At 45.1% G+C, this 16,178-nt stretch overlaps 1 protein-coding gene and 1 long non-coding RNA gene across 5 annotated transcripts in view; one reads left to right on the top strand and one right to left on the bottom strand.

Moving 5' to 3' along the window:
• Positions 1-10,406, bottom strand: part of LOC134337367 (uncharacterized) — a 41,566-nt gene extending 31,160 nt beyond the window's left edge. The window contains exon 1 of the long non-coding RNA XR_010015974.1: positions 10,296-10,406. This is a non-coding gene — a long non-coding RNA (uncharacterized LOC134337367). The remainder of the gene's footprint in view (positions 1-10,295) is intronic.
• An 11-nt stretch (positions 10,407-10,417) lies between these two features.
• Positions 10,418-16,178, top strand: part of LOC134337366 (3',5'-cyclic-AMP phosphodiesterase 4C-like) — a 285,269-nt gene continuing 279,508 nt past the window's right edge. The window contains exons 1-2 of one of the 4 annotated variants that reach the window (XM_063032306.1): positions 10,453-10,554; positions 10,751-10,927. The gene's annotated coding sequence lies outside the window, so the exon portion shown is untranslated. Of the gene's footprint in view, positions 10,555-10,750; positions 10,928-16,178 lie in introns of those variants that run through there. The other 3 variants (XM_063032307.1, XM_063032308.1, XM_063032310.1) reach the window with 3 other exon arrangements.

The following is a 16,178-nucleotide window of genomic DNA, read 5'->3' as shown; positions in this document are numbered from 1 at the left end:
GCTTTCATGGCCATGCCGGACTAGGACAAGCTTTTGGTGATGTCTTACTCCTAGGAACTTGAAACTCTCAACCATATTGATCTCATCGCCCATCTGATAAACAGGAGCATGTGTACTGTCCCTCTTCCTGAAGTCAATGATCTTGAAGAAAAGGTTGTTGATGTGACACCATGTAATTGGGTTCTCTGTCTCCTTTCTATACCTCCCCTCATCGTTATCTGTGATTCAGCCCACAAAGCCGGTGTCATTTGCAAACTTGTAGATGGAGTCCTGAGATGAGTGTAGAATCAGGGAGAAGGCATCCAGCTTGGACTTGTTTTCAACAGTAGCACATTGCAGAGGGCAAAGGTTGTCTGGTTGACAAGAGCTGATGTGAGCCATGATCAGTTTCCTGAAGAACTTCATAATGATGGATGTCAAAGCCACTGAACAGTAGTCATTAACATAAATTACCTTATTTTTCTTTAGTTTTGAGATGATAATGGTCTTGTTAAAGCAGATAAGAATCTCAGGTTGAATTAGGGAGGGGTTAAAGAAACCTGAAAATATCTCTGCCAGCTTATCTGTGCAAGATCTAAAGACACAGCCAGGGATACCATCTGGGCCAGATACTTTTCACGGGTTCACACGCCAGAAGACCTGTTGAATATTTGACTGCCTCCATTGTTGTAGTGTACAAAAAGCAGCAATTGAGTAAGATCCCACAGCAATATGATAATTACCCATTAATCTCCTTTATTAATAATATCTGAAGGATGAATAATGAGCTCAGGTCACAGGGGAGAACTCCCATCCTCATCTTCAGAATCGGAATTAGGATTATTATCACTGACATGGGCCGTGAAATTTGTTGTTTTGGGGCAGCAGTACAGTGTAAGACACAAAAATTACTATAACTTACAAAAAATAGTGCCAAAGAGGAAGAGAGAGGTAACATTCATGGATTCTCCATCCCTCCCCCTCCTGTCTTCTCCTATCATTTTGGATCTCCCCATCCTCCTCCCCCTCCCACTTTCAAATCTCCGACTAGCTCTTCTTTCGGTTAGTCCTGACGAAGGGTCTTGGCCCGAAACGTCGACTGTACCTCTTCCTAGAGATGCTGCCTGGCCTGCTGCGTTCACCAGCAACTTTGATGTGTGTTGCCTAAAATATTAGTGTGGGTCTTCAGGCTTCTCAACCTCCTCCCTGATGGTTATCGGATATTTTTATATTTTCTTGAGACTGAACAGCGTAATAGACAGTTGGACAAGTACATGGATTAGAAAGGTTTATAAGGTTATGGGCTAAACACTGGCAAATGAGACTGGTTGAGCCAAAGGACCTGTTTCTGCTCTATAAGACTCTAAGGATTAGTTTAGTGTCAAATCTAAATGAACGTCCTTCTGACAGGGTACCACTCCATCATTACTGCCATTTGAATGGAGCATTTCTCCAGCATTGCTGCTTTTCTGATAATGCAGCACTTTGTCAACACTGCCCTTCCAACAGTACGGTCCTCCTTTGTTGCTCCTCCTCAATGCTGTCCCCTGAAGAGTGAAGCACATTCTTCTTACCACCTTTCTGAGAGTGCAATGTTCTTTTTTAGTGCCCCCTTCAAAGTGGGACATTCCCTTGTTACTACCGTCTGGTGTTAGCAATGTTTCTAGGAATGGGATATGACCCCTCAGTTATTTGACTTGAGCAGAAATCCTACCATTGAACTTTGCTGACACTAAAAAAAATGTAGTCACTTCAAAAAGTAATGTTTCAACTTTATGAGTCTGTTCTCAAGAACATTTAGGCCTTGCATTTCTGTTTTCTCAGCCTGAGAAGTCCCTTCATTTTCCTAAATTGATGCATTGATGAGAACAGCAAACATTGTCCCACAGCCTTCCTGCTCCCTTCCTGCAGCCTTATCACCTTTCCTGCTTCAACTCTCTGTTCCTCCAGTCCCTGTCTCTGAAGCCTCCAACTCTGCTCCTCACTCCACCATGCGCCCTGACTGTCTGGAACATCATCCCCGGAACCAATCTTCTGCATCTGCTGCTCTTTCTTAAAAACATTCCATAATTTGGATTATGGAATTTTTTTGGATTAATGTGGATAAACGTGAGGTTATCCACTTTGGTGGCAAGAACAGGAAAACAGATTATTATCTGAATGGTGGCCGATTAGGAAAAGGGGAGGTGCAACGAGACCTGGGTGTCATTGTACACCAGTCATTGAAAGTGGGCATGCAGGTACAGCAGGCGGTGAAAAAGGCGAATGGTATGCTGGCATTCATGGCAAGAGGATTCGAGTACAGGAGCAGGGAGGTACTACTGCAGTTGTACAAGGCCTTGGTGAGACCACACCTGGAGTATTGTGTGCAGTTTCGGTCCTCTAATCTGAGGAAAGACATTCTTGCCATAGAGGGAGTACAAAGAAGGTTCACCAGATTGATTCCTGGGATGGCAGGACTTTCATATGATGAAAGACTGGATCGACTAGGCTTATACTCGCTGGAATTTAGAAGATTGAGGGGGGATCTTATTGAAATGTATAAAATTCTAAAGGGATTGGACAGGCTAGATGCAGGAAGATTGTTCCCGATGTTGGGGAAGTCCAGAACAAGGGGTCACAGTTTAATGATAAAGGGGAAGCCTTTTAGGACCAAGATGAGGAAAAACTTCTTCACACAGAGAGTGGTGAATCTGTGGAATTCTCTGCCACAGGAAACAGTTGAGGCCAGTTCATTGGCTATATTTAAGAGGGAGTTAGATATGGCCCTTGTGGCTAAAGGGTTCAGTGGGTATGGAGAGAAGGCAGGTACAGGGTTCTGAGTTGGATGATCAGCCATGATCATACTGAATGGCGGTGCAGGCTCAAAGGGCTGAATGGCCTACTCCTGCACCTATTTTCTATGTTTCTATGTTTTTATTTGGATTCCCTATCCTTTCAGTCAAACATTGGATCGCTGCTCTTCCTCCGCCATGATACATGGTTGCCTCTGTTTACCTTGGATGTGCCATAGAGCAGCTCTTCACTTCAAGGACAGTGCTCTTGTTGTTTCTACAGAGGAATGGGGTACAGGGATAAGGGAGAAAGTATACCAGTAGGTTAAAGGATATGGGGAAGAGGGTGGGTTAATGGAGTTGGGAAATACCTGGAGAAGGTGTGGGCTGGTGGATTTGAGGGACATGGGGAGAAGGGGAGATGGGGATTTGGGAGGAATCGTTGGTGCTGGGATTTGGGATGAATTTCCTTGTAAGGCCAATGTGGATCTTTCTTGGTAAAGCAACTAGATGATGTGTGTTTACACAGTGACACATTTAGTCCTCAAGGGAATCTTGTTATTTCTTGACTTGCAAGCTTGAAGTGGCTGAGGCAGAGAGTCCAATAAACAGACTGAAGCGTGTTACAACAGGATGAAAAAGCACAGAGAGTCTGCACAGCTGCTGATCAAAGGGAACCACTAAACCTCTCAAATATAAACCAGTGTATGGCCCATGCTGGTGTTATGACCCCTGTTAGATAAACGCCGGGATATAATCAGTTCCTTATACAAGCATAATGAGGATTGAACTGCAGTGATAATATCGACCCCACAAACAGCATGTAGCACTTGTGTACTAGGAAGAAGACAGGCTTTCTCTGGCAGCTTTCACCTAACCACCACTTCTTGGCATACCAATCAGAATCAGGTTTAATGTCACTGGCATATGTTGTGAAATGTGTTGTTTTGTGGCAGCAGTACAGTGCAATACATTATAATTAGATTATGAGAACACTCAGTCCTCTTTTATTGTCATTTAGAAATGCATACATGCATTAAGAAATGATACAAAGATTCTCCGGAGTGATATCACAGAAAACAGGACAGACCAAAGACTAACACTGACAGAACCACATAATTATAACATATAGTTACAGTAGTGCAAAGCAATACCATAATTTGATAAAGAACAGACCATAGGCACAGTAAAAAAAAATAGTCGTCAACTTGCCGATACCTTGGAAGCAGCCGACCCCAACCGACCCTGAGTCCATCCGTCCGAAAACGCCGAGCTTCCGAGCAGCCTCTCCAATACAGCCTCCCGAGCGCCATCCTCTGCCGAGCGCCTTCGACCTCTCCCCGGCCGCTGAAGCAAGCAAAGCTGAGGATTTCGGGGCCTTCAGCTCCGGAGATTCCGGTTACCACACAGTAGCAGCGGTAGCAAAGCAGACATTTTAGAAGTTTTCCAGATGTTCCGCTGTGCTCTCACGTCTGTCTCCATCAAATCAGAATTGTGCACGGTCTCCTACTTGACAGATAACAGATACTCATCACCGAAGTGACTGTGCTCGCTGTTGTCGCGCCGCCATCTTCTTCCCCCTCCCTGGAGGATTTTTATAATATAAACTGCAAATTACAATAAGAAGTATATATATCAAAAAGAAAATTAAATTCAATAAGTAGTGCAAAACAAGAGGGAAAAAACACTGAGGTAGTGATCATGAGTTCATTGTCCATTCAGAAATCTCTTAGCAGAGGGGAAGAAGCTGTTCCCGAAACATTGAGTATGTGTTTTCATACTCCTGTACTGTATCTCCTCCTAGATGGTAGCAATGAGAAGAGGGCATGTCCTGGCTGATGGGAAATCCTTAATGATGGACGCCACTTTTTTGAGACATTGCCTTTTGAAGGTGCCATCGATACTGGGGAGGCTGGTGCCCATGATGGAGGTGACTGAGTTTACAAATTTCTGCAGCTTTTTCTGATCCTGTGTGGTAGCCCCTCCATAACAGACGGTGATGCAACCAGTCAAAATGCTCTCCACAGTACATCTGTAGAAATTTGCATGTGTCTTTGGTGACATACTAAATCTCCTCAAACTCCTAATGAAATATACTGTAGAGCTGCTGCTGTGCTTTCTTTATAATTGTATCAACATGTTGGGACCAGGATAATCCTCAGAGATGTTGACACATAGGAATTTGAAACTGCTTACTCTTTCCACTCCTGATCCCTCAATGAGGACTGGTATGTGTTCCCTCAACTTCTCCTTCCTGAGTTCTACAATCAATTCCCTTGTTTTATTGACGCTGAGTGCTAGGGTGTTGCTGCAACACCATTCAATCAGCTGATCTATCTCACTCATCTACACCTTCTCATCGGTTGGCAAATTTATAGAAGGCGTTTGAGCTGTGCCTAGCTGTGCCTACACCCAGTTGAGGGTGTAGAGGGAGTAGAGCAGTGGGCTAAGCATGCATCCTTGAGTTGTGCCAGTGTTGATTGTCAGTGAGGAGGAGACTGTGGTCTACTGGTGAGGAAGTCAAGGCTCCCATTGCAGAGGAAGGTACAGAGACCCATGTTTTGAAGCTTGTTTATTAGAAATGAGTGTATGATTGTGTTGAATGCTGAATGGTAATCAATAAACATCAGCCTAATATGGGATTGCTATTTCCCAGGTGATCCAAAGCCGAGTGGGGAGCCAATGAGATTACATCTGCTGTAGACTTAATGTGGCTATAAGCAAATTGTAGTGAGTCCTGGCCCTTGCTTTGGCAGGAGTTGATTCCAGCCATGACCAACCTCTTAAAGCACTTCATCACAGTAGATGTGAGTGCCTCTGAACGACAGTCACTAAGGCTGCTCTTTTTGGGCACTGGTATGATTGTTGCCCTCTTGAAGTAGATGGAAACCTCCAACATGAGAGATTGAAGATGACCACGTTGAAAGTTTGGCAGTCAATTTGGAAACAGCAAGATCCCACAAACAATAATATTATCTAAGCAGAACATCTTTTAATGATGTGATTTAAAGGTACATACTTGTCCCAGGATGGCAGATGGATTTCATCTGTTCTTCTTCAAAATATTGGTTGTGGTCTTATTTATAAACATCGTGGGTGGTGGTGGGAGGTTGTGGAGGCGTGCAGATACAGCCTATACCTCCGACATCACTTCTCTCAGTACTGTACTGAAGATGACGGCTTTGCACTCCCTGCATTCTTTTCTTTCTGTTCCCTCTTTCTTTCTCTCTCCATTTCCGCCTCACATGCTCCTACTCTCACTCCCTCGCTTTCTTATATTGTCTCTCTCCTTCTCTCACTCACTTACGCTCCTCTTCTTTTTCATCACTTGATTCCAACTCCCCCACCCCCTAAACTCTCATTCTCTTTCACACCCGTCCCACGCGCATAATCCTTTCTGAACCATCAGCAACTGTGGAACACGTTTTGTATATTGGCTGTGGCACTGGAGATTATTTCAGTCACTAAATGAACTGAAGAACCTCGCTCTTACCTGAGCAAGATTTGGTGATATGAAGCACGACTTTTATGTCACAAGATAGGAAGACAAGTGACATATTGGCCTTTGTTGTAATGGAGTTTGAATTAGGAAATAGGGAAGTGTTATTACAATTGTATAGAGCACCCAGAGCTTTAGACAATTATTACACCATTAAGAAAGGATAAGTGGAAGCGGTGGTGGAAACAATCCTGGCTTAAAAGGAGTTGTCCCATCGAAGTAGCTAAAGAAATAAGATCTCTATTCTTTGAAATTTAGAAGAATAAGACCATAAGACATTGGAGCAGAATTAGGCCATTTGGCCCATCAAGTCTGCTCTGCCATTCCATCATGGCTGACTTACTAACACTCTCAGTCCCTTCTCCCTGTAACCTTTGGTCCCCTTACTTATCAAGAACCTATCAATCTCCCAATGGTATGACCTCCACAGCCATCTGTGGCAATGAATTCCACAGATTCTGGCTAAAGAAGTTCTTCCTCATCTCTGTTCTAAAGTAATGTCCTTCGATTCTGAGGCTGTGCCTTCTGGCTCTAGATTCACACACGTTAGGAAACATAGAAAGAATGAGGGATGATCTCAATAAAACATACAATATCTAGTCACATGTAATGAGTGTGACAGGGTAGGCAGTGTGATGGTTCCACTTATGGGAGAATCTCAAACAAGGAATATAGTTAGATTAGATTAGATTATGAGAACACTCAGTCCTCTTTTATTGTCATTTAGAAATGCATATATGCGTTAAGAAATGATACAATGTTTCTCTGGAGTGATATCACAGAAAACGGGACAAACCAAAGACTAACACTGACAGAACCACATAATTATAACATATAGTTACAGCAGTGCAAAGCAATACCATAACTTGATGAAGAACAAACCATGGGCACAGTAAAAAAAGTCTCAAAGTCCCAAGTCGATCGACTCCCGAGTCCCCAACAGCAGGCTGCAAAAGGGAGAAACTCCCTGCCATAAACCTCCAGGCACCGTCAACTTGCCGATGCCTTGGAAGCAGCCGACCACAGCCGACACTGAGTCCGTCCATCCGAAAACTTCGAGCCTCTGACCAGCCCCTCCAATACAGCCTCCCGAGCGCCATCCTGTACCGAGTGCCTTTGACTTAGCACGGCCGCTGAAACAAGCAAAGCCGAGGATTCGGGGCCTTCTGCTCCGGAGATTCCGGTTACCACACAGTAGCAGTGGCAGCGAAGTGGGCATTTCAGTAGTTTTCCAGATGTTCCTCCGTACTCTCACGTCCATCTCCATCAAATCAGAATTGTGCACGGTCCCCTTCTTGACAGATTACAGATATCAATCACTGGAGAGGCTGCGTGCACTGCCGTCGCATCACTATCTTCTCCTCCTTGCAAGATTAGGAAGTAGTATGTAAAACTAAGATGCATATGAACTTCTTCCAGCGGATGGAGAGCCTGGAGAATTGTGGAGTCTAAATCACAAGAGTAATTAAAGATTTTTAAATGATCCAGGAATTTGCCAACATGCAGAGAAGAGATGACATAACGTTGCAGTTGTATAAGTAACTGGTGAGGCTGCACTTGGACTTCCTGTTATAGGAAAAGCTCAGTTAAACTGGAAAGAGTGCAGAGAAGATTTACAATGATGTGGCCAGGTGTTATACGGAGAGGTTGGCCAGGCTATATATTGCAGTGCAGAACAATGAGGGCTGACCTTCTCAAAATGTTTAAAGTTATGAAAGGTATAGATAAGTAACAACCTTCTCCCCAGGTGGGGGAGGCCAAAACCGGGGGTCATAGGTTTAACATGAGAGAGGAAAGTTTATAAGGGACCTGAGTGGCAACTTTTTCTTATAGAGGATGGTGAGTATATGGAATGAACTGCCAGAAGAAGTGGTTGAGGCAGGTCCAGTGACATCATTTAAGAGGCTCTTAGATAGGTACATCAAAGGGTGGAACACAGAGGGAAATACACAAAACACAGGAAACTGGACTAGCTGGATGGGCACCATGGTTGTGATTGACTGATTGGGCCAAAGGACCTGTATCTTTGCTGTATTGCTCTATGTCTTTATATCACTCCATAATGTCTTTACAGATCAGATGTAGGCAGGACAGAATTGAAGAAACCAGGTGGCCTACTCGTTCTCAGTTTTTTATGGCCATTCAAGCCTGCTCCACTATTCAATATAATCATGGCCAATCATTCATTCAGTATCTGCTTCCTGTCAGTTAAGGACATCACTACTGCACACAATACTTAAAGTACACATGTAGTAAGAAATACCTGCCCCTGTACTCAATTCCTCTTTAGGTTTGGTTTGTCAACTGAAACCTCTACAAATGTATTGTGGAGAGCATTCTGACTGGCTGCATCACTGTCTGGTCTTTGGGGGGGGGTGGAGGTGGTGGCTACTGCATAAGTTTCTGCGTAAGTTGCAGAAACTTGTAACATTACTCTGCTTCATTATTTATACTAGCCAAGACATCTTCAAGGAGTGGTGCCTTAGGAAGCTGGCGTTTACCATTTAGCACCCCCATCACCCAGGGCATGCCCTCTTCTCATGGTTACCATTGGGTAGGAGGTACAGAAGCCTGAAGGCACACACTCAGTGATCCAGGAACAGCTTCTTCTCCTCTGCCATCCGATTTCTAAATGGACATTGAACCCATGAACACAACCTTAACACTTCTTTACTTCTGCTTTTTTGCACTACTAATTTTAACTTTATATATATTTATTTATTTATTTACTGCAGTTCAGTTTTTCTCTATATTTATTTATAATGTATTTCATTATACTGCTGCTGTAAAGTTAACAAATTTCACAGCATGTGCCAGTGATATTAAACCTGATTCTGGTTCACCAGGAAGGCCAATATATATTTTCCCTTCCTAACTATCTGGTGCAGTTGCATGCTTACTTTCGTGGACTGATGCAGGCCACTCAAGTCTTGCTACACCTCCCCCTTTCCTAATATAACACCAATCAGATAATCAGCCTTCTTGGTTTTGCCACCAAATTGGAAAACACTGTACTGCATGTGTCATGCATCTTTCAACATATCCAAATGATGTTGGCATCCTCCACACAGCTCTCACTCCCACTCGAGAATGAAAGATTTTGATCATGTAAGTATAGCGAAGCTGGTAACCAGGGGACAAAATAAACCAGTGAACAGGAGGCATACAGGGGTGAGATAGATCAGCTGGTTAAGTGGAGTTGCGACAACAACCTTGCTCCAACATCAGTAAGAACAAGGAATTGATTATGGACTGAAGGAAGGGGAAATCAAGGGTCACAGTCCTCATGGAGGAGTCAGCAGTAGAAAGGGAGCAGTTTCAAGTTCATGGGTGTCAACATTTCTGAAGATCTATCCTGGGCCCGACATATTGATGCAATTACAAAGAGGGCATGCTGACAGATATATTTCAAAAGGAGTTTGAGGAGATTTGGCGTGTCACCGAAGACTACTACATTTCTACAGATGTACCGTGGAGAGCATTCCAACTGGTTTCATCACCGTCTAATGTGGAGAGGCCAGAACACGGAATGCTGGAGATGGCTATAAAGTCAGCCAGCTCCATGGGCACCAGCCTCCCTGCCATCTTTTGGGGCATGTTCAAAAGGCGACGACTCAGAAAGGCGGCATCCATCATTAAAGACCCCCACCAACCTCTTTTCATCAGGGAGGTGGTACAGGAGCCTGAAGACACACACTTAACGTTTTACGATTGGATTTCTGAACGGTCTAGGAATCCATGAACACTACTTCACTACTTCTGCTCACGTTTTCCCCACTTATTTACAGTATGCATATCTGGAGGTGAAGAAATGTTCGTTAGCAAACTTTTTTTTCAGACCTGTGTGGCAACGCTCTGCCTCTACCACGTGTGTTCTCAGCTGCCCCCGAAATGGTGAAGTGAACGGGAATGTGTGCGGGAGGGGAAATCTCTCATCTTTCGGGGGTCGGGGGTTGAAGGAATCCTGGGTGACAGGGGACTTAAAGGAGGTGCAATCACACACTCTCCCCCGCCCCCCCCAACACACACAAACATGCCCTCACCTCTCTAGATCCACAAACCTTCGAGACCTCCGCGCCTCCCTGGTCTTGGCTTCTTGCCCACCTCCGATCCACATCGGAGGCTGTGCCTGAGACCGGGCTCTGACACTCCCTTCCGCCTCTCTTTCCTCAGGCTGGTTCCCTAAACCCTGCCGCCGACGGAACCTTCATTCAGTTCAGCTCGCATTTCCTGACGTGGTTGGGAGTGAAATTGCGCCTCACAGCACTCGCGTGGATCACCTTGGAACTTGTGTTTTTAAAGGTACTTTCTAGTTGACAACTGCTACCTTGATCTGTAAAACTTCGACTTGCCTGCCGGTAATCTACTATTCTTAAATCAGTGCTACTTTGTGCGCCGAAATAGTTAATCCGGTGCTGCCCTGAATGTTTAATTTGTCGATAAACATCAGGGTTTGAGGAATATTTACAGACTCCGATATGTTGTGCACACACATTAGGATCTAGTAGCCGGGAGAAAGCTGTTAGCCCTGAACGTCAGCGGGTGACAGCGCCGAGCGGAGGCAGGAAGCAGTCATCCTCTTCGAAGTGAATTCAGCTCTAGTCCCCGTCCCGGTGAGCAGGAGAGCGAAGGCAGGCATAAAAGGCAATATACCCCGCAACAGCAGATTAGACCGGTAAGAAAATACCATCAAAGTTATTTGTTAAATTTTAAAATTTGAGTCACCAGACGCTGGGGCTGCCTCCAACTAACGGCCCGAAGTTCACCCAGCCACGGGATAGTCTGCCGTTCGAACCCCCGTTACACGGCGAAGGAGCAAGGGTTGCTGCGGGGAGTGCGCTGAAGCAGGCTGGCCGATTTTTAAAGGACACATTTGACGGGGTGGACGTCGACCTGGAATTGTAGACTGTCAACCAACCATACGTTAATCTAGTCAGAAATTCTGAGGTAATTACTTTCCCCTGAGGGTGAAGTCAGAAACTCTGGAGAAACTTCTTGGCCCTGAGCGCACAGTGAACTCTTACCTAGGGGAAGGGGTGGGTGACAAGCAAGGAGAGGTTGGGGGCAAGCTGGATGACATAAGGAAGGGTGAGGAAAGGGGTTGTTATCAGGACCAGGCTGATGTAGAGGGGTCCAATAGCCTGTGGAGTAGATTCGGTGTTAGATTGTTAGTCTTTTCAGATTGAACCTGATCCTGACTTCTGTTCAATTTTGAAAGTCTTTGTCTACCTGTCTGTCAGCTGCTTAAGAAACAAACCCAGGAAGAACTCTCTGTACTGTTACCTTTTGATGGAGGAGTCATGGGGAGAGATGCTCCCACTTTTATTGTGCTATGTTAGCCCTGTATAACTGCTAGAATTGGAATTGGCCTCCCCGCCCCCCCCCCCACCCCCATCACTGGCCAAATATATCCATTTAAAGGGATGATGGGCAGGGTTGTGTTTCACTTCCAGGGAGGCGGCTGGACACAGGGAAGGGAGGGTGAAAGCTGTGAGTCCCAGCTTCTGCACTGGGTCTCTGAAACTCGATCCTGTTGGAGGCAATCCCCAAGCATTTTCTAGCTGTGTAATGAAGAGAGCAGATCATCTACACAGCAGATAATGACAGTTGAAAAGATCAGGGCATTAGCAAAATATCCATATTCCACAAACATTCTCTCTTCCCCTCCCGAGGGGCATCACCCCATGCCCTCAGCTTCCCCTCTATCTCTGAAACCCTTGACAGATTCACAGTCCTCTCAGATCTCCTGAGACCTCTACGACCTCAACCCTATTTCATTTGTTACCATCCTCCAATTTCCATCTTTCTGCCATTCAAGACAGCGCCCCAAATGTCTTCGCTCTGTGCTCCCTCACTAAACTTCCCTCCTTCAGTACTTTAAATTTCGCTCTTTTACCCAGTGTAAGCTCATGTCATGGATGTGCCTCATGAAATTGCCTTTGATATTGTGCCTGTGAGATGCCTTGAGATGGTTTGATAAGTTAAGGTGCTTTTGCAACGCTGGTTTTTGTGTGGTGTTGAACAGAGTGAGCCAGTGACAAGAGATGTATAAGAGATAAGAAAAGTATCTGAGCTCCATGCCACTGGTTGGGGAACAATCAGCTAAGGCAACTCCTCTGGGCATCCCTGTTCTCAGCCTAAGCTACTGACTTAAGGAATTTTGGCCCTGAATATAAACAGAAAGCAAGGAGCACAAACATGAGGAAATTTGCAGATGCTGGAAATCCAAGCAACACACAGAAAATGCTGGTGGAATGCAGCAGGCCAGACAGCATCCATAGGAAGAAGCACCGTTGACATTTCGGGCCGAGACCCTTCGTCAGGACTAACTGAAAGAAGAAATAGTAAGAGATTTGAAGGTAGGAGGGGGAGGGGGAGATCCAAAATGATAGGAGAAGACAGGAGGGGGAGGGATGGAGCCAAGAGCTGGAAAGTTGATTGGCAAAAGGGATACAAGGCTGGAGAAGGGAGTGGATCATGGGGCAGGAAGCCTAGGGAGAAAGAAAGAGGGAGGGGAGCCCAGAGGAAGATGGAGAGCAGGCAAGGAGTTATTGTGAGAGGGACAGAGAGAAAAGGGGGGGGGGGAGGAGGGAGAGGGAAATAAATAAATAAACAAATAAATAAAGGGTGGGATACGAAGGGGAGAGGGGCATTAATGGAAGTTAGATAAGTCAATGTTCATGCCATCAGGCTGGAGGCCACCCAGATGGAATATAAGGTGTTGTTCCTCCAACCTGAGTGTGGCTTCATCTTGACAGTAGAGCAGGCCGTGGATAGACATATCAGAATGGAAATGGGACATGGAATTAAATGGGTGGCCACTGAGAGATCCTGCTTTCTCTGGTGGACAGAACGATCTGAAAGTAAAGAAAACTTAATGAATTGCATAGGGCCTTTAATGATACAACATCTAGGCTACTGTATAAAATTTTAAATCTTTACATAAGAAAGAATGTAATTTCCATAGAAAGAGGGCATGAAGATTCACTGTTCTGGTTGCAGCAATGGCGATTTTGCTACATGACAAAAACTGATTAGACTGGGATGGTATCATCAAGCCCATCATTCCCTCCCCCTCTCCCCCCCCCCCGGCTTCCTGCTTTCCGCAGGGACCGCACCCTACACGACTCCCTTGTCCATTCGTCCCTCCCCTCTGATCTCCCTCCAGGCACTTAACCTTGCAAGCGGAACATGTGCTACGCCTGCCCCTATACCTCCTCCCTCCCTACTATTCAGGGCCCTAAACAGTCCTTCCAGGTGAGGTGACACTTCACCTGTGAATCTGTTGGGGTCATAAACTGTGTCCAGTGCTCTCGATGTAGCCTCTTGTATATCAGTGAGACCTGATGTAGATTGGGAGACTGCTTCACTGAGCACCTACGCTCTGTCCACCCAAGGAAGCAGGATCTCCCAGTGGCCACCCATTTTAATTCCACTTTCCATTCCCATTCCAATATGTCCATCCATGGCCTCCTCTACTGTCATGATGAGGCCACAATCAAGTTGGAGGAACAACACCTGATATTCCGTCTGGGGAGCCTCCAACCTGATGGCATGAACATCGATATCTTGAACTTCCGGTAATGCTTCACCATTCCCCATCCCCCTTTCCCTTGCTCACCTTATCTCCCAGCCCGCCCATCGCCTACCACTGGTGCTCCTCATCCTTTTTTCTTTCTTCCATGGCCTTCTACCCTCTCCTATTAGATTCCCCCTTCACAGCCCTGTAGTTCTTTCACCAATCAACTACCAGCTCTTTACTTCACCCCTCCCTCTCCCGGTTTCACCTTTCACCTTGTGTTTTTCTCTCTCTTTCCCCCACCTTTTAAATCTACTCCTCATCATTCTTCCCCAGTCCTGCCCAAGGGTCTCAGCCCAAAACATTGACCGTACCCTTTTCCATAGAAGTTGCCCAGCTTGCTGAGTTCCTCCAGCACTTTGTGTGTGTTGCTTTGGATTTCCAGCATCTGCAGATTTTCTCTTGCCTGGGATAGTATTCTCCAATTTTTAAAAGAATGATTGAAGATCTCAGTACACAACTCTTACAGGGATTAACAGGCTGGTTGCAGTGACAATGTTTCCCTTGGCTGAGGAGTCCAGAACCAAAGGCCACCATCCAAGAACACAGAGTAGGTTATTCAGAATTCAAATCAGCAGACATTTTTTCACCTACAGGCTGATGAATCCTTGAATTCAGGATCATATATGAAGGCTCAGTGGTTAAGTGAATTCAAAGCTGAGATTGATAGGTTTTTAGATGTTAATGTAATCAAGGGCAATGTGCATAGGGCATGAAAATAGAGTTGAAGTAGAACATCAGATATGGTTTGATGAAAAGCTCGGTAGACTCAAAGGACCAGATGACTGTAAGACCATAAGACATAGGAACAGAACTAAACCATTCAGCCCATGGAGTCTGCTCCACCATTTGACCATTTATTTCCCTTCTCAAACGATTTTCCTGCCTTCTCCCTGTCATCTTTGACACCGTGACTACTCCAGAACCTATCAACCTCTGCTTTAAATATACCCAACGACTTCACCTCCACATCCATTCTCCATCATCTGGCTGAAGAAATTCATATTCATCTTTGTTGTAAAGAGATGTCATTCTACTCTGAGGCCGTGCCCTCTGATCCTAGACTCTCCCACTATTAGAAACATCCTCCACACGCTCACTCTGTCTAGGACTTTTAATATACTGTAGGTTTCAATGAGATCCCCCCTCATTCTTCTAAACTCCATTGAGCACAGGCCCAGAGTCATTAAACTCTCCTTCTTAGTCTTAGTTCAGGTGAGTGCTTAGGACAGCTAACTCCCTTGCCCGTGTTTTATGTTCTTGCATTGTATATTTAGGTAGCGCAATGTAAGATTATAGGAGATTAAGTATTTATCTAATTATGTAATTAACGACTTAAAATATTGCTTGAGGGGAGGGAGGGAGGGAGAGAGAGAGAGATAATTGATTGATATAATTGATTGATTTCTGGGGGTTTGAGAAAAGTAAGCACAAACTTAAGCCCAGAGCCTCACACAGAAGCTGATACGTTTCTGGAATCCACTCACTCAAAAGAGCTACTGGACTTGGGTATTAATTGGAAATCTTAAAACTGAGCTGGTTAGATATTTTTGTTCGGCAAGCGTGATATAACCAAGGTTGGGAGATGCGTAAAGTATCAGATTGTAATGAAGTAGATTGTGAAGTTAAGAGTTCATCTTATCATATTAGGAAACCATTCAATAGTCTTATAATAGCTGGGTCGAAGCTATCCTTGAACTTGGTGGTGTCTGCTTTCACGTTTTGTATCTTCTGCCCAATGGACGTGGGGAAGAGAGTGTGTCAGGGTGGGTGGGGTCTTTGATTATGCTGGCTGCTTTACTGGAGTAGCGAGAGGTGTAGACAGAGTCAATAGAAGCAAGGCTGGTTTCCATGATATGCTGAACTGTGTCTTTATCTCCCTTCAGTTTTTTGTTATGTGCTCGGCAGCTGCCATACCAAGTTGTTATGTACTCGGATAGGCTACCTCTATGATGCATTGATAAAAGGTGGTAATGGTTGATGGGGACATGCTAAATTTCTTTAGCCTCCTGACAAAACAAAAGTATTGGTGAACTTTCTTGGCCATGGTATCTACACGATTGGACCAGGACAGGCCACAGGTGATACTCACTCCTAGCAGCATACGCCCTGCCCCCTTCCTGAAGTCAATGAGCAACCCTACTGTTTCGCTGACATTGAGGGAATGGCTGTTGTCATGGCACCATGCCTCTGAGCTTGCTATCTCCTTCCTGTACTGAAGCTCATCATTATTTGAGATAGGGCCTACGGCGGTGGTTTTATTTGCAAAAAGTGAAGGAGTTGGAGCAGAATCTGGCCATGCAGTCATGAGTGTACAGGAAGCAGAGCAGAGGGCTGAGGAAGCAAC

The sequence above is a fragment of the Mobula hypostoma genome, chromosome 24 (assembly GCF_963921235.1).
Source record: "Mobula hypostoma chromosome 24, sMobHyp1.1, whole genome shotgun sequence".
Classification (NCBI taxonomy): Eukaryota; Metazoa; Chordata; class Chondrichthyes; order Myliobatiformes; family Myliobatidae; genus Mobula; species Mobula hypostoma.
This window is presented reverse-complemented; position numbering and strand designations above follow the sequence as displayed.